This window comes from Lissotriton helveticus, chromosome 8, assembly GCF_964261635.1.
Source record: "Lissotriton helveticus chromosome 8, aLisHel1.1, whole genome shotgun sequence".
In the NCBI taxonomy this organism is placed as follows: domain Eukaryota; kingdom Metazoa; phylum Chordata; class Amphibia; order Caudata; family Salamandridae; genus Lissotriton; species Lissotriton helveticus.
This window is the reverse complement of record NC_136069.1, coordinates 1,641,875,129-1,641,898,491: the sequence shown is the minus strand read 5'-3', so window position 1 is coordinate 1,641,898,491 and position 23,363 is coordinate 1,641,875,129.

The window sequence follows — 23,363 nt, the reverse complement described above, 5'->3', positions numbered from 1 at the left end:
GCCACAAAGTCTGCAAAGTGATGTCGGCCATGTTTGCTTCCATGCAGGGATCTGATCTTTTGAAATGTAAGTTCCCAGCCGTATTTGTAGGAGCATTTGTTGGACGGATGCAGTTATGTGGTTGACTAGGTATGGTTGGGGGGCACATCTCTCGTATGTGGCCAGTACCATCCAGCCATGTTTTTTCTTTGCTAGTGCGGCTTTATCTGCAGTCCAGGAATTGTGTTTTGCCGCACCATTGACTATTTTTTAGAAGGCCGCGAAGGTGTAATTGGTGTTCCATGCCTCTTGCATGTTGAGCTTTGCCGATGCTTCTTCGAGTACTGTTTTCCATGCATTTTTTGCTTTTGGTTGCGTATTTATTTCAATCCTACAGAGACCCATCAACGTGTCCTCTTGTGCTGCTCTTAATTTCCAGCACATTTTTAGTGTGGCCGCTTGTCTGACTGGGTGCTGATTTAATAACCCAAATTCAAGACGTACTTGCGCTTGTGAAACGAAGTTCGGAATCTGAAAGATGTATTTAAACAGCTCTGACTGTTGTAAATTCAGGAAGTTTGCATCTTTGCCTCTGAATAGATCGGAACCGTACATAAGTGATGGTAAAAACTTTGCCGTGATCACCTTCAGCAGGTGTAAATTGGATGGACATTTCAATTTTGTTTTTAATACGTTTAAAGCAAACCGTAGTTTGTTGGACTGAGCTTTTCTGTGCCGTAAATGATCTTTTAGTGTCCACCTTGAGTCGACCACCACTCCCAGATACTTGTAAGAGAGGCTTTGCTCTATAAGGTTGCCTGCAATATGCCACTTGAAAGATTGCCTCCCTGTCCGTGATGCAAAACAGACGATCTTTGTTTTATTGTAATTGAATAGCAACCCATGCACGCTGATGTATTCGTGCAACCTTGTGATGGAACGTTGTAGCCCCAAAGGGGTCTGGCTGCAGAGTACGATGTTATCTGCATACTGCATGCTCCTTATTTTGAGGTTGGCTAACTTTGGGGGGGTCACTTTGTATCTCCGAAATCCACTTGTCGAGGTCCGCGGTGAAGATGTTGAAGAGGGTGGGGGCCAATACACATCCCTGCTTGAGGCCGATGTGGGTGGGGATTTTCGCTGTTGTTCTGTCACCGTTGCCTAGTTTTATCTTGACCCAGGTAGATGTGTATAGATTTATGATGGCCCGCAAAAACTTTGATGGTATACCCCAGTTAGCCATCTTCTGCCATAGGATCTCCCTTGGGACTGTGTCGAAAGCCGCTTTTAGATCTGCAAAGCAGGTGTCCAATTTTGTTGACTTTTCCTTGGCTCTGTCCATAGTGCCGTAAGTAGTTTGCCACAGTTGGAAATAAATGTGCGATAGTGTCGATGACGTTTGCTTCTGGCTGGTGTCAATAGCCATAGGGCAGGCCAACCGAGTCTGAGTAATGTGATGTACCACATTTGCAAGCCCTGTCAGCCCTGCTGTATACAGCGTCAGCCACATGGTCACAAAGGCACAGTGTCAAAGGCACTTGTGAAAGTGCATGAATTTTACTGGGAGTAAGTCTCAACAAAATGGTTTATTTTTAAAATGTATTTGAATAACTGGTTTAATAGAAAGGCCACAAAGGGTGATGGGTAACAGCCGCCCATGGCAGGGCTGGGAAGATGTGCACAACAGGGGGAAGGGATAACTAGTGCAGGTGACGCTTTTCCTGTGTAAAGGAATTCCTGCTGGTGTCATACCCCCTGCTGTGCACTTCTTCCCACTCCCACCCCATGCTGCACACCACATCAACCGTGCTTAGCTGAAATTCTTGCCTACAGGCAAGGATATCACCTTGATGGCACCCTGTCTCAAAGAAAACAAAAGGGCTGGTTGCTGAAACCTTCAGAGGCTGGCTGGCTCCTGGGGGCCTCTCAGAAGTGATCACCAAAATGAAATCCCGGGATGCCAAAGTTTCGGATCATATAAACCCTGTCCGTGGAGCCTTAATACAAATGAAACAAAAGAAGAACGGTTTGCAAACTTCAATTATGTTAGTGCATGTAAATCCGTCATCTGAACCTTGGCAGCCCGGCTGAAGACGACGGGGTGGGGGAGGGGGATCTGAAGCCCGTTATGTCATCTGAACCTTGGCAGACCGGCTGAAGACGACGGGGTGGGGGAGGGGGATCTGAAGCCCGTTATGTCATCTGAACCTTGGCAGCCCGGCTGAAGACGACGGGGTGGGGGAGGGGGATCTGAAGCCCGTTATGTCATCTGAACCTTGGCAGCCCGGCTGAAGACGATGGGGTGGGGGAGGGGGATCTGAAGCCCGTTATGTCATCTGAACCTTGGCAGCCCGGCTGAAGACGACGGGGTGGGGGAGGGGGATCTGAAGCCCGTTACGTCATCTGAACCTTGGCAGACCGGCTGAAGACGACGGGGTGGGGGAGGGGGATCTGAAGCCCGTTACGTCATCTGAACCTTGGCAGACCGGCTGAAGACGACGGGGTGGGGGAGGGGGATCTGAAGCCCGTTAAGCCTAATGGGCGTTGCGCACCTGGAGTAAACAGTACTACAAGTTCAGAATGCAAAGACCATTTCTGGACTGAATGAGCCATTCATGAATGGGCCTGGGAAACTTTGAAGCTTTGCGGCCTTCGTGAAGCGGATTCGAGGCTCCTAATGGCAATGACATGCCTTTGGCATCTAAGACCTGTTTCTCGACCGAGCACTTAACATGCCTCATGGGCTTGACTTCCGGCAAAAGGGGCAGTAGTGGTAGTTGTTTATGGTTTCTGCTTACAAATAGAAGACATTCAAGATAAAATCTATCATATTACAAAAGTAAAATCAACACTTTGTAAATTCTATGGCATAACGCAATTGCAGTAAATCTCATCTTATGAAATCTACACAAAGTGAACAATTAAGATGCATTTTAAAAGTTTGAAAATCTCTTTCTCCAGCTTAATGCACAATCCACCTGCAGACCCCCGGGTTCATTATTATCATCCCAGAGAATACAGGCGCAGCAGAATCCAGAGCATCCCTACTGGCGAAGTGCTATGTTCCATATAGATATGAAGCGAGTTGACCCCCAGACTGTAGCTAGAACTCGGGCAAACCTCCTCCAGTGTACGGACACACACCTTCTAGCCTTGAGAAGTTTGAGTTCGTGGGATTTTATAGTTACAGAATATATTACATTAGAGAAACGCACGGTAGCCTGATAGCCGGCTTGTCACCATTTGTCTGCATTTTTCTGAAGGTTGTCTGGCCCCATAGTTTAAAAGACGTTGCCTACAAACCCCAGCATGCAATGTGTTGGGTAAAAAGTAAAAACTAAAATCCACACTGGCACCCGTAGTAGCAGCATGCGATGCCGCCAAGATCTTGTACAAGTTGCGGTCCAGTTACAAGCAGCTTACTAAAACCAAGGCAATAGCAATATCTCAATTTTTACAAATTACTGGTTTTTGTGGCTTCAGCAAATAACCGATGGCACTATTTCCCAGTTTCAGGGACTTGGTTTATAAAACTAGCAAAGATGAAAGACTGAGTTTGTCCTGCTACGATTTGAACTCACGACCTGCAAGAGAGCAGAGGTCAAAACAGAACACTTATGTCACTGAGCCAAGAGAACGAGATAATATGGAGGAAGGAAGAAACTTGTAACTATGACAGGTAAAAACTTGGAAGAGCTAAAAAAATATTACCTGCTTTGAAGCATAGCTAATAAACCTTTGTAAGAGCGGCCTGTGCAACCAAGGGTTTGGAGTCCCAATTTAGCATGTGGGTGAGTGAGAGCCAGGAAGCGAGGCGCACAGGCGCAGAATCAGAATAAAATTACTTTGACTGATTCCAGTCAAGATTTATTTGTGACACCACTGCGGCGGCCCTGAGACTTTCGGACGGTTATTTTCAGGACCCCGGCCCGACCTATCCAGCATCAGTCAGTACTGGATTTTCTATTAGCAAGCTAGGGTAGTATCCAATCTCCCATTCATTCCCATACAGTCAGATACATATTATAAACTGAACTGTCCCTGTTGGACTTGTAATGAGAGGGTAGGAAATGTGCTGCTTGCTTTCCTTTTAGGCAAGGCAAGGTTACTTACGTCAGAGCATGCCCGGCCAGCGCCGATTACCCAATACCGACCCATTTGTTGACGTGAGTGAGACCAGTGCAGACTGCAAAGTCAGGCAGTAGGCCCTCATGCTGGAAATAACTGTTGAGACAGGACACACTGCTTACTCGGTGCAACTGGCCACGAGCAAGTGCGCTCGTCCACTTTTATTATAGCTGTGTCACCTGACCAGTGACATCAGTGGTGGGTGGGTGTTTAGTGTGATTACATCCTGAGCACTAGAATGCTAACTGTAACTCTGGGTCCTTACATCCCTCCCAAAACTGGTGAAAATCAAACCAAACGGAAAATGTCCAAAACCCTGTGGGGAAAAGAAAAACACCAAAATATAATATTGGACTCATGATTTCAACCGAGTTTCTTTGGCTGCTTGCAGGCCGCAAGCAGTGTAGTACCTGTATCCAAGACCAACAGTTCTCTGTGGCACAGTTCGTAGTTGTTCGGCGGGTTCATTCTTTGTCTGTGCTATCTGGACGTTGTTCTCAGCCCTGCCTTTGCTTCGCTCAATTGGTGACGATGAGTAGTCGGAGAGAGAGAGGTGGATGATATGGGTGTTGTTTGTCTTCTGGTTTCTTTTCTCCATTCTGGCTTCGTGATGTTTCCGGGCAGGCTTCAATGTGTCTCTTGGCAGGTGAAGAGTGTAGGTGCAAACATCCTTCTCACTAGGATGCCCCTCTCTCCGGTGTTCTTCTCTCACCAGATGTCTGGGAGGACCTCTTTGCCAGGCTTCCACTGGACTGGTGTTTTTGGTCGTGTTGCTCCAACATAGCCTTCGGGCCGTGAGCAGGGCGCTCCATGAGCCTCACCGTTGTGTCCTAGCTCCACCTGAAGGCTGGGTTGTCGACTCTTTTCCTTGCTCGCAAGGCTTTCATTCCCGTGGGTCCTGCAGATGCGCAACTGTGGATCTGTCTCCCGTGTGGGACTTGCTGCCACCAGAGTCCCTTGAGGCCTCTGATTCTTGGGTTGCCACGGGCTGGTGTGAGGTGGTCAGTTCCTCAGCTTCCGTATGCCTGAGCACTCTCGCCATCCAATCTTCTGCTCAAACCCCAGAGGTAGATGTCGCCAACAGTCTAGCTTGCTTTCTTCTGCGATTGCCATGTGGATGGATAGATCGTAGGTAGCTGTCTTTGATCTGCGCCGCCGGTGCTCTTGCCAGGCCTTGTCCTCCAATGCACTCAGGTGTTCCAGTGCCTGTCACCTTCCTTCTTTTCTCAGTGGCGCTGTGCCATTCTGATCTTTCTTCCTTCTTCTTGTAGTGGCAGCGTGCCACTCTGATTTCTTCTTCTTTCTTTTCTCAGTGGCGGTGGCCACTCTGATTTCTCCTTCCTTCTTGTCTCGGTGGCGGTGTGCCACTCTGATCTTTCTTCCTTCTCCTTCTTCTCGATACATACCCTGGCCCAATCTTCTTCATCTTCTCTGGCCAGGCTACCCCGTGCAGCACGCGCACTCTGCACGTGTCTTCCTGGTCTTGTCCTAGTCCTAGGACACTATCTTCTTGTCACTCAACTCCCAGGGTTAGTGTCGCGACCTTCACTTCCTCTTTCAGTCACCTCTGTTAATTTGTGGGGTTGAAGTTCGTTGGTCCATGTTCGCGGACCGCGCCTTGGCTGAACTTCTTGGACCTAGTGCTGGTCCCTTCTGCCGATCTCTGGCAGGTAAGCTTCTTGGTGCGACCATCTGGCTGGTCGACTTCTTGGTGCGACCATTTGGCTGGTCGGCTTCGTGCTTTGTGACCAGGCTGAGTGGTCAGGTTGCTCTTGTGTTGAGTTTTCCATGCTGCGGGTTGTCTGCGCAACCATTTTTTTTTCATCGCAGTCTGATTGCTTTGGTGCGCATCTGGGTGCGCTCTTTGGGTGTTTCCTTGTGGTTTGCTGCTTTGGGCTAGTGCTGTCTGCACTGCTGCGCATTTGTATCATGCGCCTTCGCACTTCCTGTTGCCGGGTTCCAGAACCACCGTCGGTTCGTGTGGTGGTGCTTCTGTCTTCGCCATACTGCTGCAGCGATGGCCTGTGGCCACCAGGCATCGCTACACTCTCTTCCGGCGTGGCGTAGGTGCTTCTGGAGTGTTTCTTTTGGAGGGTTGCATCACCACTCCGTTGACCTTCTTCTGGTCCTGCTTCTTCTGTTCATTGCTGGTTGCGATCCTCGTAAACTTCTCTGGGCGCACTTGCTGCGTGCTTTTGAGTGTCTTCTCAGGAGTTCTTGCACTCCTGTTCCAGGGGTGTTCTGAGCGCTTCTTGAGTGTTCCTGCGCTGTCGCCTTTTATATTGTCAGGCTGTGTGATGGCTTGGTGGCATTCCGGTGTGGCAGTGTTCTTGCGCTTGGTCAGTTTCTCCGTGTGTTCCTTGCGTTTCTGGCACGCTCTTGCGCCGTATCCTGGCGTGTTCCTTACATTTCTGGTGTATTCCTGGGCCGTCTGCACACAGTGCCTTAAATTCTGTATTGCTCTTTGCCCTTCAGTCTTGTGCTGGAAAACAGCTTGTCCTGTGCTGCTGCTGTATTTCCTTCTCCTCAGCAGCCTGGATCTGCCTCGCTTTGTGCCTCAGTGTCCTTCACATTATTGCAGCCTTCATACTGCTTATTCACCTGGTGGGCGCGATAATGTACTTTGGCCACTAGATGGCACTGCAGGGTTAATTCATGGCAGATCACGGCCGTTTTTCCTTGCTTTTGGAACTTCGCTCGGTTCCGTGGTGCTCGTCTTGGTGTTCTGCTGTGTTGCAGATTGGCTCAACGTTCGCGGGCTTCACTGGGGCAGAGTTGCGGGCACTAGTGGGCTTCTCTGAAACTGTTGTGACGCCTTTGTGCTTTCAGCGCCGAATTAGATGCCTGCCGCCAGAGACACGCATGCTGCTGGACTCCACTGCAGGCTTTCCCCCTTCATTGCGGTGAGTGTCTGTCCTTTTTTATTTCTGACGTTTTCTGCCCTTCGCAGCGGGCATAGTACTACTCTGGCTGCGGAGGGGGAAGGGGGGGGGGGAGACTGAGGGACAGACACCGGGCTCCTGTTTCAGCGGGTGGACTCCGCTTTAATTGTCAACATACGGCAGTGGTCCCGGGCACACATGCTGGCAGTTTATGTGCTTGGTGGGGTGAGGGGCCTCTTGGTGAGTGCGGGTGGGCTCCGCTTTGTCACATATGTGCCCGGCAGCTTTGCAAACGCTGCAGGGCTTGTATTGGTGCCTCCTGTTCTCGTGGCTTATGCTCGGCAGCTCCCTACACCACTGCGGGCCGTTTTGGTGATGCTTTTTGTGCTCCCTCGATGCTCTCCCCGCCCGCAGCAGCCTCTCAGGTCACATGTTGCACGGGGCGGGGGAGGGTTGTCGCTGCTGGCTCGAGCCTGCTTCTTTCCTCGGGTGGGCTCCGCTTGGTGCACTCACTCCCCTGGACAGTGTCCACGGGTTCTTCGCGGGTGGGCTCCACTTTCAGTGGTCGGCGCCCGACAGCTCTCCACACACTGTGGGCGCTCCCCTTTGAAGTTTATTCACCCCGCCGCCGCAGCCTCACATCACACACGCTGTGCGGCGGGGGACAGGGGATGCTGCAGGCAGGCCGCGGGTGGGCTAGGCTGGCCTTGCTTTACCATATAATGTTTATTGTTGGCCGCATTGCGTTTGGCAGGGCGCTACCACCATGCGGGTGGGCTCCGCTTAACACCTTCACTGCGGCGGCTATTCCGCCGCAGTGCTAAGGGTGTGGGGCGGCCGCGCAGCAGCCGCATGCTGGTGACGGAACCGCTCCGTCACCAGCGTCGGTTGAGCTGTGCTCGTGACGGAGCGGTTCCGTCACGGCCCGCCCCGCTCAATAGAACCCTCAGCGCAGGCGCGGAATTCGCGCCGCGCATGAGCGTTCTATCGAGCTGGGTGGGCCATGACGGAACCGCTCCGTCATCAGCACAGCGCGACCGCGGCTGATGACGGAGCGGTTCCGTCATCAGCACCGAAGGGGTTAAAATACAGTCAGAAGGGGGTTCGCTTCTGGCTTGCGCGGCCCCCCAGGCATTTCCCAGCGCTCGGGCTCACCTCCGGCCTACGGGACTTTTCATCAGCGCAGGTGAGCTCGGCATGGCCTCTCCGTGGCAGGGGTTAGTGGCGGCCGACGTGGCTGGGCTGCGGTCGGGCAGCTTTTTCTCCTGGGCCTCCCATTTAGCAGGGCGGCCCTCTGCAGGGTTGGAGAGGTGCGGGGTGGGCTCCCGGTCACCCTCTCCTTGACATGTCGGCCCAGGGCTCAGCACACGCCCTGCGGGCTTCTCCTCAATGGCGACGAGGGTGGGCGCTAGCCATGCATGCCGCAGCTGAGCAAGTCCAGAAAAAGGAGGAGGGTGGTGGGTGGGTGTTTAGTGTGATTACATCCTGAGCACTAGAATGCTAACTGTAACTCTGGGTCCTTACACAGACAACAAGTTTCAGCCCCTTTCAATGTTTGCCTGGGTAGCGACCTCAAAAGCATCAATTATGGTTGGGCGAAAGCCTCCCTCCCGCCCTGCTCCCCAGCCGAGTTCGTCCAGTGCTAAGCCAAACCTCCTGGGAGATTCCATGGAGAAGTTGTGATCCCCGTTTGCCACCGGAAATGCAGCGGTTGTGTTTTTAAGACTGCGCGTGCCCTTCGTTACTCGTTTATTTAGTCAGGGGCCATTACACTTTAAGCATGAATTCGATAAAGAAGTAGCCTATAAACAGATTAATCATTACAACCAGTTTCACAATTTAATGTCACTTTCCGAGGGTAATTTAGCACTGTGTGCAACACTAAATATTAAAGAGTGCGTTAGTCAGGCGGGGTGTAACTAACTTAACTTACACACACTGAGTTACCTGTTGTGTGGTTGGCATGGCCGGCCATCAGGGACTAGGCGGGTCGAGGCCCACACTGGCTGCAAGCACTGCCTTTTTCTTTAATAACTGATATCAGGCCTTGAGCTGCAGCTGCTTACTACTATAACCAGACACAGTAACTTACTGGCTGATGATCGATGCCCTCAACGCAACTCCATGGTCATCTGGGTCGGGCCGACATGAACGCGATAATGACTTGTGGGCCGGTGAGCTCAGCTGCTGCACGCTGCGGTAGTTATGCTGGAGCGTGGCAATGTGAAAAAATCTGCGCACATTGCCTCACGCACAGCCCCTACCCCATTATAACCGAAATAAATTCAGCCCGCCCAATTCAGTGTCCTCCTGCCTGCGGCCCGCTCACAGGCCAGTGGCTAAGACCGCCACGGCGTGCAGCCCGGTGCCGTCATCAGGTAAACAGTTGTATATTTAAATCATGTATCTAGGATAAGAATAATTAATTTCCTTAGATCTCAGGGCAGCAGTCTAAGTCCCACAGCAACACTTTTACCCGCCTGCGCTGTGGGAAATGTGAAAAGCATGCAGCGGCTGCACGAGAGTACAGCAGTAAGTTAAAATTGAAATAAATGTTACTTGCGCAGCAGATGCGTGCTGTAGACTGTAGGTCCGGTCCTGTCAAATAAATGCCGGTGCTAAGCACCATAAAGCCCTGCAGATACCTCCAATGTTCTCTAATCCTTATCATTCAACAGAACTTCCCATCCGGACTCATACAATCACCAATTCGATCACCAACCCAGGACCCTGCTAGTCAATTATGACATACAATACTGCAAAAAAAAAAATATATATATAAAAGAATGGATGATTTTTATTAAAAAGATTATATTGTCAAAAGAACAATTAAAAATCATGCATAGTTCCACAGACTACACAATGAATAAAACCACAATATTATACACAATGGGTGATGAGAGGGACAAAAAAATACAGTGAACACTATTGATGACACCCTGAATCGGTTGCTCCACATGGAATTCGTTCTATTCTTTCATAAATGTCCATAAACCTCATCCTCTATTGGACAAAACCAAGTTCCTTGGATACAACCCTGTGTGAAGCTACATATGCGTTGACGAGTTCCGGTGGTAAATTTGTTAACTAAAACCACCTTCTTCAAAACATAAACATGTATTGGTCTCTCTTTTTTAAAGCCACGAAAATTCCTAATGAAAAACATAAATATGTATCTCATCAATTTTATCAAGTACATTTTTTCTAAAAAACAATCAACTACATTGCATAACCTCACACAGGGTTGTATCCAAGGAACTTGTTTTTGTCCAATAAAGGATGAGGTTTGTGGACATTTATGAAAGAATAGAACGAATTCCATGTGGAGCAAACGATTCAGAATGTCATTAATAGTGTGCACTGTATTTTGATGTCTCTCTCATTATCCATTGTGAATAATATTGTGGTTTTATTCATTGTGTAGTCTGTGGATCTATCCATGATTTTTAATTGTTCTTTTGACAATATAATCTTGTTAATAAAAATCATCCATTCTTTTATATATATGTTTTTTTGCAGTATTGTATGTCATAATTGACAGCAGGGTCCTGGGTTGGTGATCGAATTGGTGATGGAATGAGTCCGGATGGGAAGTTCTGTTGAATGATAAGGATTAGAAAACATTGTAGGTATCTGTAAATAATTGTTCCCAAGAGAATTTTGCTCTTTTGGTTTACTTGTGGTACCCCTTCTCTTGGGTGTGGGGTCACTTCCTTTTTCTTTGAAACACTTTTTTATCCTGGCCAGGGAGTCTGGGAATAAATTAGGGAATTGGATATCCCTGAGCTAGTTTGAGCATCATTTTCTACACTTACTATTCATTTGGTCCCTACTTTTCTTTGTGTTTATATTGTCTCCCCCACTCTATTTCTTCACCTCATGTGTTGTGATGAGTGATCTTTTTCCACTCCCACTTCAAAGGAGGAGGTCGAAGTAGGAGTTTCCATTCCTCTCCCTCTTGACTGTGTGGAACACAATACTGAGTACCCTGCTCTCATTATCATGTTGAGGACCATTGGTGAAGCCTGAAGGCCCCTGTGGTCCCTGCTGGTTCTCCGCTTCCTTCTGGTACCGGCATTGCTTTAGGACAGTGGGAGCTGTTGAACATCCGCTCACTCTGTCCAAAATCAATTCTGCTCCACTTCTAGTAAGAACAAGCATATTTTCTGCTCTTGTTTACTAGAAGTGGAGCAAAGCTTGTTATAGCTTGGCATTAGCAGTTTCGTCCCCGCCAAGCCATAGCAAACAGCTATGTCCCATTAGTGGGAAACGTTCGACAAAGCAGGAGCCAGCCTTTGGGGGTGACATTCCAAGGGCCAAGTGGGCTCCAGGATGGGGGCCTTACATCTCCCTTCCTTTATTCTAATTTGACCAGGGGAGGTGGTGCTTTCTAGAGCTGAAGGGGGGGAATGCAGCCCCGCATTAGTTTTCATTAAAGCCCCAGGAAGGTGGCGGTACCAAGAGCTGCGGGGGGTTTGCACGACCCTCGCATCAATTACAATTGAAGACTCATGGATGTGAGCGACCTCCTGGGCTGCAGGTGATTTGCACGCCCCCCTACATTTTGAAAACATTGAGCCCAAAGAGGTAGCAGACCACTGGGGTTCGGAGTCTGAGAAGTCCCCATGAACAAAATAAATAAGCCCCAGGGAGATCTTGTATTCCGGTGCAATGGAGGATGTCATACAGTCCTCCGCCACATTTTTTCACAAAGCATCTCTGAGGAGGTGATGGTCCACAATGCATAATAAGCCCCAGGAGAAAGGGCCATGCCCCCACCTTTATCTGCATAATGCCCTTAAGACCGGGCACACTCTGGGGCGGTTAATGAACCCAGAGCAGAAGCCTGCACATCATTCATTATCAGCCTGCATGTTGCTACTTGTAAGAGTATTTACGGCAGAAGAGGGACATGACTATCTTGAAGATCCAGCAGTAAATGTGAGTGGCATCCTATGTGAAATATGGGGCTTGAAGAGACTGGGCTATGTGATTTATGTAGTGTATTGCCATTGAAGTATGGTACTTTTATGGTTTTCATTAAACAAATAAAGTGGTTTGATTGATTGATTGATTCATTCATTGACTAGGCTATGTAAATTACCCTTGTCCATACACATTGGAAAAACATTGTCTGTGTGATGCTGTGTTTCCCCTGAGGATTAAATATTTTATCGACTCATCGGAGAGTTGTATCATTTATATCCACATAGCGCACATGTTGCTATGGAGATTGAGGCAACAAAACCAGCAGGGATATAGCGGCAGCAGGTGTCAAAGTCCAAGTAAAATAGAATAATCCTCTCTTTATTAACAACAACATTTATGCAGTGGAAACATATGCTTGAATTTAAAAGCAACGTGGGCTTCAACCCACAGTGTGTAGCAAGTCTGAGGAAGGCAAATGCCGAAACACGTCACTTGTACCGTTCCCACTAACGGGCGCGCGCGCGCGATGGTCACCCGGAGCGCGCAGTGTCCTGGATTTAGCACGCACACTGTCAGAGACATCCTTACAAGACCGTTCACGCCGCCGCTTTTTAAACGTGAGCGGTGCGAAATACAGGCGGGAGCAGAGGAAGAGACATAGTGCTTGCAGGCACGCAAAGCCCTTTGTGCCTAAAGGGCTTCCGCTTCAGCCCCCCACACCCCCGTTGTGTGTCAGCCCAGCTGAGACAGCTTCCAGGGGACACAACAGCCGCACATAGTACTTCACAGGTCTTTAAAAGACCATTTGCATGTTAATGAGCTTTGTCGGTTCATCACCAAATGGCATGGGGAACCTGCAAACTCAATCCAGAAAAACACACCACTTTAATCGTCGTATCACATTGTCTGACTAGCTCACTTGCTGAATAAATGTTGGCTATTTGATCCCATGAGTGAATTGTATTCATTTGGGAATGTTTGTGTGTTATCGTGGGTCCACCCCATGCAACAACAGCACCAATCGCTGAGCTCGGCAGGGTATTTGTTAGAATTTTGCAGGGGAATATATATATATATATATATTTATATATATATATATATATATTTACTGAAAAAACCATAGGTTTCACACACGTTATAGTTAGGAATTAGTGGGGGCGTGGCTAAGGCACCAAGGAAGATGGCCGCAGGTCCGGAGAGCTCCGTAGCGACGTGAGGCGATGGGAGCTCCTCCAGGCATTATACCGCATCTTGGATTACCGGAGCAGCGCTACGGAGCAGCGGAAGTCTACCGGCAATCATACATGCGCTTTTCAGCCCCAGGGGATGACGCGCATACCAGTATTTTACACTTCCCTGTTTATGGCGGCTCGCGTCGTGGCCGCCATTTAACCGCATTTTTGCCGCGTTTGCCGTTTTTCTCTGAAAGGATGCTGTTCCACCCGATTTTTTCAACCTTTTCAATGTGTTTGCCTCTTGTTCTCATCGGACTTTAGCTGATTATTGGTGGCATTTTCCTACACCTGAGGGCTTTTTTTCCTGCTGCATGAATAGCGCTAGAAGCCTTCTCCTCAGGATGTGTCTGCCATTTTAGTTATTTCCTCAATTTTGTCTCCTGGTGAAGTTTACTATCTACAGCACGTAAGATGACCCATCTCTGGACTTCTTTGCGATTCTTTTTCATTTTTATCTATTACTATTGAGGGTAATAAGTCAGTTCTGTGCCGCTTCATCTGATACTTCTTGAACTTACTCTGCTGTTTATTCTCCTCGCCTGTTAGCGGTGCCTTGGTGGTTTTACTTTTGACACAGTGTGTGTTCCTGTGGATTTCCTCAATTTAATTGATTTCTCTGTGTCAGCCGGTTCATCTTCTCAATGGCGACGTCATGCACCAACCGTACTACTGCTCTTCAGCAACGCACTGTTGCCAATTTTCCCCTGGAAGACATTAACCCTTTTAGTGTCCTACAGGACACACTGGACGACTCGCAATCTGATAATACTGCTCTCAAGGGTTCTTCTACTCCTGCCTCTAGCTCATCTTCAAAGCAATTTCCTAAATCTTCCTCTCCATCTACTACCGCTACTTCTGGGAAGAGGGTCAAAGCCAATCCTCCTTCTCTGACCAACATATCACCAACCATCTCTATGGAACTTTTATTAGAGGAGATTCGAGCACTTAAACCCTATATGACAGAGACTAATTCCCGCCTCCAAAGTCTTGAGGATAATTGGTCTCACACACAGCAGAGAGTGGAGGATCTTGAGGGTTGTTTTGCTACAGCTCAAACGGTCATTGCTCAGGTCCCTACTATGCACAAAGAGATCGCTTCTCTCATGCAACAAGTTGAAAATTTGAAAAACCGAAACAGGCGTAACAACTTACGTATTTATGGTCTTGTCAAAAATCTTGAAGGGTCAAATCAAATTTCTTTCTTCCAATCTTTCCTCACCACTCTTCATGATCTCCAAGCGTCACCTCCCTTAAATATTCAACGAGCTCATCACCTAGGTCCAGCATCTCGCCCATCAGCTTCCACTTCCTAAGTAAAGCCCAGAGGTGTCATCCTTTACTTTCTGGAATACACGGATCTTCTTCGAGTCCTTCAAGCAGCCAAACAAAAAGGGAAGATCTCTTGGAATGGCTCCAACCTCTACTTTGCTCAGGACTACGCTAAGGCTACTGCTGATCGTCGTAAGAAATTTTTGGACATGAGACCTGCTTTACGGGCCTTGAATGCCCGCTATGGTTTATTCCATCCCTGCCTATTTAAGGTCACCTACAATAACAAGACGACGTCTTATGAGGATCCTGTTCTTCTGAAGCATTTTCTGGACTCCTGTAATGCTGAATCTATGGATATTCCTCATGCATAATTATTGCTTGCTTTATTGTTTATCAATGTAACGGCTTGTCATGTCGTTTGGTTCTTTCCTGCTGTTTGCTGTTTTCATAATAGTGCTGTGTTTTTGCTTCATGTTTTATTTGACCTCTTTTTCTTTTTTGTACCTCTTTAGATGCTGGTCTTGTGATCCCTGCAATGTTTTCATCTGTTCTTCCCTTTGCCTGATGGCTCTTTTCCCCTTGCCGCGTTTCCATGGAATCTTCGGTCCGTTGGGCTTCCTTCCTTTTGTGGCTCTTCCATCCCCAGTTCTCTTGTTTTTCTACGGTATGTCTTTTTGTTATTGCCTTTTGTTTTCATTTCCTCTTTTCATCTTCTTTTTCTGTTCTTTCTTCATCTCTATTTCAGCTCTCTTCTTTTCTTCTTCCCGTTTTCTTCTCCTTCTTTTTCTTCTATATCTTTCCATGTACCTGTTTCCATCCTACGATCTCTGGAGCCCCCCCTGCTCTCTATTATTTGCGCCTTGCTAAACCACTCCTTGAATACGGCAACTGTCCCAAGCTGCTGGAAACATGCAATGGTTACACCACTCTTGAAAAAGCCCACCTTGGACCCCAATGTTTCTTCAAACTACCGTCCCATCTCTCTGCTGCCTATTTTTTCCAAAGTTTTGGAGAGACATATCCACACGCATCTATCTCAGTATGTGGCGCGTAACAATTTCCTACACCCTTCTCAGTCTGGCTTTCGCCCGGGTTTCTCTACGGAGACCACTCTTCTAGGTGTGACAGAAAATCTACGATTACACCTGGATCGAGGGGAAACTGCTGCACTGATATTGCTCGATCTCAGTGCAGCATTCGATACTATATCACACAGTATACTCATCAGATCCCTCACCCCCCTTGGTATTGGTGGTAGGTCTTTGGAGTGGCTCTTATCTTTTTTGAAAGACCGGACTTTCCAAATTGCTTCTCACCTTTCCACTTCTAAAGTCTATCTATCCCCACACGGTGTACCCCAGGGTTCCATTCTTAGTCCTCCTCTGTTTAATCTTTATGCTACTCCTTTAGCTCATATTGCTCAAAGGGCCGGTCTTAATTTATTTACTTATGCTGATGATTCACAGATTGTTTTTTCCTTATCCCAAACTGACCCTGCCCTGCCCTCTCCCCTGGAAACTGGACTTAGTGATATAGCGAACTGGATGAATAGGAACTTCCTTAAATTAAATGGTGGGAAGACGGAGGTTCTGGTTTTGGGCAACAAACCAGATCTTTGGAGTTCGAGTCACTGGCCTTCAGCTATGGGTGCACTGCCAGTTCCGTCTGCGTGTGTTCGTAACCTTGGAGTGATTATTGACAGGGGGCTATCTATGAGGGACCAAGCCAACAGAGTATCTGCCACCTGTTTTACCATCTTACGGTGGCTTGGAAAAAATTTTTGGATGCTCCCCTCGGATACCCAGAGATCTGTGATTGACGCCTTGGTGACCTCCAGATTGGACTATGGCAACGTACTCTATCTGGGATCCACCAAGGCGGTCACCCGCCGTCTCCAACTGGTTCAAAATGCGGCCGCGCGACTCCTTTGTGGATGTCGCAAATCCGACCACATTACAGAACGCCTGAGGGAACTTCATTGGCTCCGTGTGGAAAGCCGTATAAAGTTCAAGGCGCTATGCTATATGCACAAGATTAAGATGGGTCTGGCTCCCCTTTATCTTCAGTCGCTTGTTAAGCCCTATTCTCCTTTCCGCCTGCTCCGTTCTTCCTCTCAACATTTATTCTGTGCTCCTAAGTATAGGTTGTCCAGAATGGGGGGAGGTGCATTTGCCAACTTGGGACCCAGACTGTGGAATTCTCTCCCGTTGGCTGTCCGTGCGGAGGTCAACTATGTTTGTTTTCGAAGAGCTGTTAAGACCTGGCTCTTTAACCAGTAGACTTATTCTTTCTTTTCCTGGGTGTTAGGATACTTGTAACAATCAGCGCCGGGAAACCCGTTTGGGTAGCTGTAGCGCTTTATAAATTCAATAAATAAAATAAATAAAATAAATCTCACGTTTTATTCCTTAGCTTCACTTTGTCTTATCCGTTCCTGAATCGTATACTTTATTTCCTCCCATTTTTCTTCGCTCTATCTCACTATAATTTTTTACAGTTCTATATTCTTTTCATGATATTTCGATATTTTATCTTCCTTACGTTTTCTTCCTCTTTTTTCACTATTTTGATCTATTGCTTGCATTTGTTCCAGATATTAGTCTTTGTTGGTTTTTCATGCTGGTTACTCTTTCATATTTGTATATATTTCTTAGTATTTTAAATGCCACTTAATGTAATTTCCTGGAATGTTAAAGGTTTGGGGTCTCCCATCAAAAGACGATGTGTTGTTTCCCATTTAGCGCGCTTGAAAGGGGACATAGTGTTATTACAAGAAATTCATATCAAAGATGTTGAGGTCTCTAAGTTACATCGTAATTGGGTGGGTCATGTTTTTGCATCTCCTGGGTCGGGGAAACATAATGGTGTTGCCATTCTCTGTCATAAGCGTTTGAACATTCAGTTTATCAATCAGGATAATGACACGGAGGGCAGGTGGGTTGTTGTATCGTTGCTGGTTAACAAAATTCCTTTTGTCACGTTCGTCCTCCACAGGATCAGGGCGATGGTCAAAGGGGTCCACCTCCTGATTCCCCGAAACTCTGACTGAATGAACATACACAGAGCCTCTAGGTAATCAAGCGAGGGAAAGGTAAGGGAAGGGACTGGAATGGAAGGGACCACTGAAACGAGAAAAACAAGACACAAGGTTATAGCAATTATCTCTAACTACTCTCATTAATTTCTCGCTAGTAGAACACCTACCCCAGTCAACTTTCTGGATGTCAACCCTTCTCTTGGTTGTATGTGGTAGATACGTCTCTAATCATACACCTTGCAATCTGAAAGAAGTAAACACAATTATAATCCTTGAATACAATTCTAGAGACTCTTGTATCCCCTGTAATGCCACATACATACCAGTCCGACTTCCCAAGAAATACAATAATAAATGTCCCTCTCCAGCAACCGGCAATGTTGAAGAGTTAAGGAGTAACCAATAAGTTTTCAAGCCAAACGCAAACCAAGGGAATAAGGAAGACCGGCAAGAACAGATAAGGTCCAAAAACTCCTAACAGGAAGTCAATAATGATTTACCATCAAGCACAAAAGATCAGCAAAAGCGTTCGTAGATATGTAAAGAATATTCCAGCAAAGAACAAAAAGAACTAAGTCACTTATCTTGCCACTGAAACAGCGACTCAGTTCTTTATCACCTCCTAGTTCAATAGCTCAATCCGTAGGATAGCGTTGAATCAATGTCTCTTGAAACGCCTAAAGTTCTGATAATGCTGCAGCCGCAGCAACGGATGGCTCTGACTTGAATCCGGAAAATGATCCGAGAACGCCTGAATAACTGTAACCGCCGCAGCCGCGGACGGTATAGAAGCAAGTTCTTTACCGGCTCAGAGTGAGGCAGCCGCCCCCCCTCCGTGATGGAAGTTTCAGCGTCTCAGCCGAGAACGCTAACCAGGCACACCCAGTCTAAGACCGCCGCAGCCGCAGACGGTAACAAGGCAAGTTCGATAGCAGCTCAGAGTAAGGCAGCCGCCCACTCCGTGAAGGTTGATTCAGCGTCTCAGCCAAGAACGCTAACCAGGAACACCCGGACTATGACCGCCGCTGCCGCGGACGGTAACAAAGCAAGTTCTGTACCGGCTCAGAGTGAGGCAGCCACCCACTCCGTGAAGGGATGATTTAGCGTCTCAGCCGAGAACTCTAATCAGGAACACCAAGGAATACAATACACAGGAGCAAACACAGTTCCAGTGTAACAATCACGTACAACGCGCGCCTGCACTGCAGAAGCCTATAAGCCTTAGGCTCCTCCCTTCTTCAGGGCCTTCTGGGAGATGTAGTCTGTAGGCGCATCTTTGCAATCCGTGACAGTATGCCCTCCTCCCAAGCGCCTCCTAGCTCCAGGCTTGTCCGGACAGCAAGCGTAAAAACAACGCACCGCACGGGGGCATGGACCCCTGAGCACGGTTCCCACAAATCATCCTCTGCAGTTTAGCCCTTCCAGGACACCAGGAACCACAGCTTACCCCGCCGATAACGGGAATCAAGAATCCTACTCACTTCATATTCCAACTGGCCATCACGCATCACCGGAGGCACAGCCTTGCGGCGCGCAGACATCGCCGGTTTCAAAAGGCTACAGTGGAACACCGGGTGTATCCGCAAAGAGGCAGGGAGCTTCAACTTATACGCCACAGGATTGATCTGACGCACCACCTCGTAGGGACCGATGAACCGGGGATGAAAGATGCTATGAAAACGAAACCAAATGTTCCTGTTGGACAGCCAGACCTTGTCACCCACTCGATACAAAGGCCCCTCTCGCCGATGCTTATCCTCCCATTTCTTATAGGACGACTTGGCCTTCTCCAAATGAGCACGTACCCTTCGATGCATCTGCAGGAGAGCCTTCACCTGACCCAACACCGTAGGATGATTCGACACTTCACTAGGGATCGACAATGGCAGGGTGTTCGCATGGTAACCAGTGTTGGCTTTAAACGGCGACACCCCCGTCGAACTGTGCCATGCATTGTTATACGACAGTTCCGCCAACCATAACAACGACACCCAGGAGTCCGCTGCTTCCTCCGCATAGCAACGAAGATACTTCTTAAGAGTCTGATTAAGTCTCTCAGTCTGACCATCAGACTGCGGATGGAAACTAGTGGACAAAGCATCCGTGATATGTAATGCCTTGCACCACATACGCCAGAACCGAGCAACAAACTGAGGACCCCGGTCCGACACAATGATCTTCGGAATACCATGCAAATGTACCACCTGAGTCAGTATCAAGTGCGCTGTTTGCGCCGCCGTGGGTAGATTTCTACAGGGTATGAAGTGTCCCATCTTGGTGAAACTGTCTATCACCACCAGAATAGCATCGCTGCCTTTATCCAAAGGCAAACCCACAACAAAATCCATGCTAATCACCTACCATGGTCGTGAAGGCGTAGGAAGAGGCATCAGCAGTCCTTTACTCTTGGCTTGTTCGCTCTTTGCCCTGGCACATGTTTCACAACGGTCAACCCAAGTTCTCACATCTTTAGCCATACCTTCCCACCAGAACTGCCGTTGCATGGCATGTATGGTCTTTTGCTGTCCTGGATGACCAGCCACCATAGCGTTATGACACCAGTTAAACGCCAGCAACCTCAGTGCAAGGGTAGGTAGATACAGCCGGTTCTTATATAACGGTAAACCATGTTGCAGCGATCGATGCACATCTGCCTTGGCCCACTCCTCCCATTGGAGAGGAGACCGGTTGTTAGACACCTCCTCCAGAAACTTATCAGTCGCACTAGCACATACAACATTGTCAGGAGACAGTATGGGTCTTGGTTCTTCCAACAATTGATTGGCTGAGTCTGTTTGTCTGGAAAGGGAGTCAGCCTTACGATTCTCTGCACCAGGACGAAAAGTGATAGTGAACTCACATTCCGCAAAAAAAAGCATCCAGCGCATTTGCCTTTGAGACAAATGACGGGCGGTTTTCATAAACTGTAAATTTCTGTGGTCAGAGTACACTGTTACAGGATGCTGTCCTCCCCACAGATAATGCCTCCACTCTTGAAAGGCCTTTTTCACAGCCAAAAGTTCCTTTTCTGCTATAGTGTAGTTCACTTCGGCTGAATTAAGTTTTTTAGACAGAAAGGCCACTGGATGGAGCTGTCCTGTTTGTTTGTCCCTTTGAGACAACACTGCCCCAATTGCTACATCTGACGCATCAGCTTCCACTATGAAAGGCACGTCCTTTTGAGGATGTCTTAATATAGGTGCTGTGCAAAACACCTCCTTCAACTGGTTGAAAGCTTCCATACCATCAGCAGTCCAACCAAAAGGCGCCCCCTTTCTCAACAACCGGGTTACTGGAGAGATCAACTGGGAGAAATGAGCAATGAATCTCCGATAATAATTGGAGAAACCAAGAAAACACTGAACATCTCTCACGTTTCTTGGAGTTGGCCACTCACGCACCGCTAACACCTTTCGCTCTGCCATTCGAAACCCACTTGGCGTTAGGATTACACCCAAAAACTCCACTTCAGTGACATTGAACTCGCACTTGCTGAGTTTGCAGTATAAACTGTTTTCCTGCAGTCTTTTGAGAATCAGTAGAACCTGACTGACATGCTGAGCTGGAGACTTGGAATAAATCAAGATGTCATTGATGTATATAACAACGAATCGATCTATATACTCCTTCATGATGTCGTTTAAAAAATACTGGAATGCCGCCGGGGCGTTACACAACCCGAACGGCATTACCAAGTATTCAAACAAACCAAAATGAGTTTTAAAAGCCGTTTTCCACTCATCTCTCGCCCGGATCCGCACCAGATGGTAAGCACCACGGAGATCCAACCGAGTGTAAATGGTTGCCTCTCTCACCTGATCCAACAGGACGGGGATGAGTGGAAGTGGGTATCTGTTTCTCACCGTGACCTTATTCAATTGCCTAAAGTCAATACATGTACGCAGATCTCCATTCGCTTTCGAAATAAAGAAAAGAGGAGAAGCTGCTGGTGAATGGGACGGCCTTATGAATCCAATTGAGCAGAAATGGTCTAAATAAGTCTTCAAATGGACAGTCTCTGACTCAGACAAAGCATACACCCTACACGAGGGCACCACCGCCCCCTCCACAAGATCAATCCGACAATCGTACTCACGGTGAGGAGGAAGGATCTCTGCTTTCACTTCACTGAACACATCCTCATACCCTGCATATTCTCCTGGCAAGACCACCTCTTTTTCCGCTGCAGTAGCAATCCGATAAGCACAGGCCAAAGAAACAGTATGTAACTCCTGTGCTATCATACATCGCGTAGTGCAGATATCAGAATTAAACAGCAGAGTTTTCTTTTTCCAGTCCATACAAGGGTTGTGTTGCCACAACCATGGCATCCCCAAAATAACCTCATATTGAGGAGCCTCTATAATATTCAGCACAATAGTCTCCACATGATTCAGTGGGTCTCCAGGCAAAGTCAACTCCAATGCCTCAGTATGTTCGACTACAGGCCCAGACTTGAGCGGGGTGCCATCTACCGCTAAGACAGCTTCAGGTTGTAGTGTAGGAACCTTCTTTAAAGGTTGATTCAGCGTCTCAGCTGAGAACGCTAACCAGGAACACCCGGACTATGACCGCCGCTGCCGCGGACGGTAACGAAGCAAGTTCTGTACCGGCTCAGAGTGAGGCAGCCCCCCACTCCGTGAAGGGATGATTCAGCGTCTCAGCCGAGAACGCTAATCAGGAACACCCAGGAACACAATACACAGGAGCAAACACAGTTCCAGTGTAACAATCACGTACAACGCGCGCCTGCACTGCAGAAGCCTATAAGCCTTAGGCTCCTCCCTTCTTCAGGGCCTTCTGGGAGATGTAGTCTGTAGGCGCATCTTTGCAATCTGTGACACCTTTAACTATTTTTAATGTATATGCTCCTACTGTACAAGATAAATTGTTTTGGCCTCAAATCCTTTCCTCCACTATGGAATACACAGATGACTATTTTATTCTAGGTGGGGACTGTAATATGATTATAGATCCTTTCCTAGATCGTAAATCTAATGCCCGCTTTTCTCCCTCCCCGATGCATGCTCAATTCACTTCTGCTATATCGCAAAGATCCCTAATTGATTCATGGAGGCTTTGTAATCCTACCTTGCAAGAATACACTTATTTTTCCTCTGTCCATTCTTCCCAATCCCGTATAGATTATCTTTTTATCTCCAAAGCCCTGACTCAACATATTACACATTCTGATATAGGTTCCATTTTAATTTCGGATCAAGCTCCAGTAACCCTACACCTTGATTTACTTCCCCCTATTAAAAGAAGTAGGAGATGGAGATTTAATAATTCCCTTCTTTTAGATAAGTCATTTTCCACTGCTTTTCTTGATCTTGCATCCCTCTTTTTTTACAGACAATGAATCTCCCCAATCATCACCTCGATTGAATTGGGACACTTTTAAAGCTGCCTCTAGAGATTTCATTATTTCCTATGTTGCAAAAAAGAGACGTTTAGCCACTGAACCTTTGTCCACGCTCACTTCCCAAATTAAACAGTTAGAGCATTTATATTATTCTACTAAATCACAATCTGATCTCAATAAACTTATCACCGCCAAACTTTCTTGCAATAAATTATCTACTGATTCCGCTAATCTATTTTTATTTAAATCTAGCGCCAAATATTATTCTTCACAAAATAAAGCTGGCAATATGCTTGCTAGTTATCTAAAAGTTAAAAAAGAAAGAATGAAGATTGAATCAATAGTTTCCTCTTCCAATACTACCCTTCATAAAGATGAAGATATTTTGGCTGAATTTACCAATTTTTATCAGACTCTCTATACTCCAGAATCTCCTCCCTTGTCTTCTGACATTGATCATTACTTGTCCTCCATTCTCTCTCCCCTGTTATCTGATGTAGATTTTTCCTCTTTAGACACAGATATTGGCCCTAAGG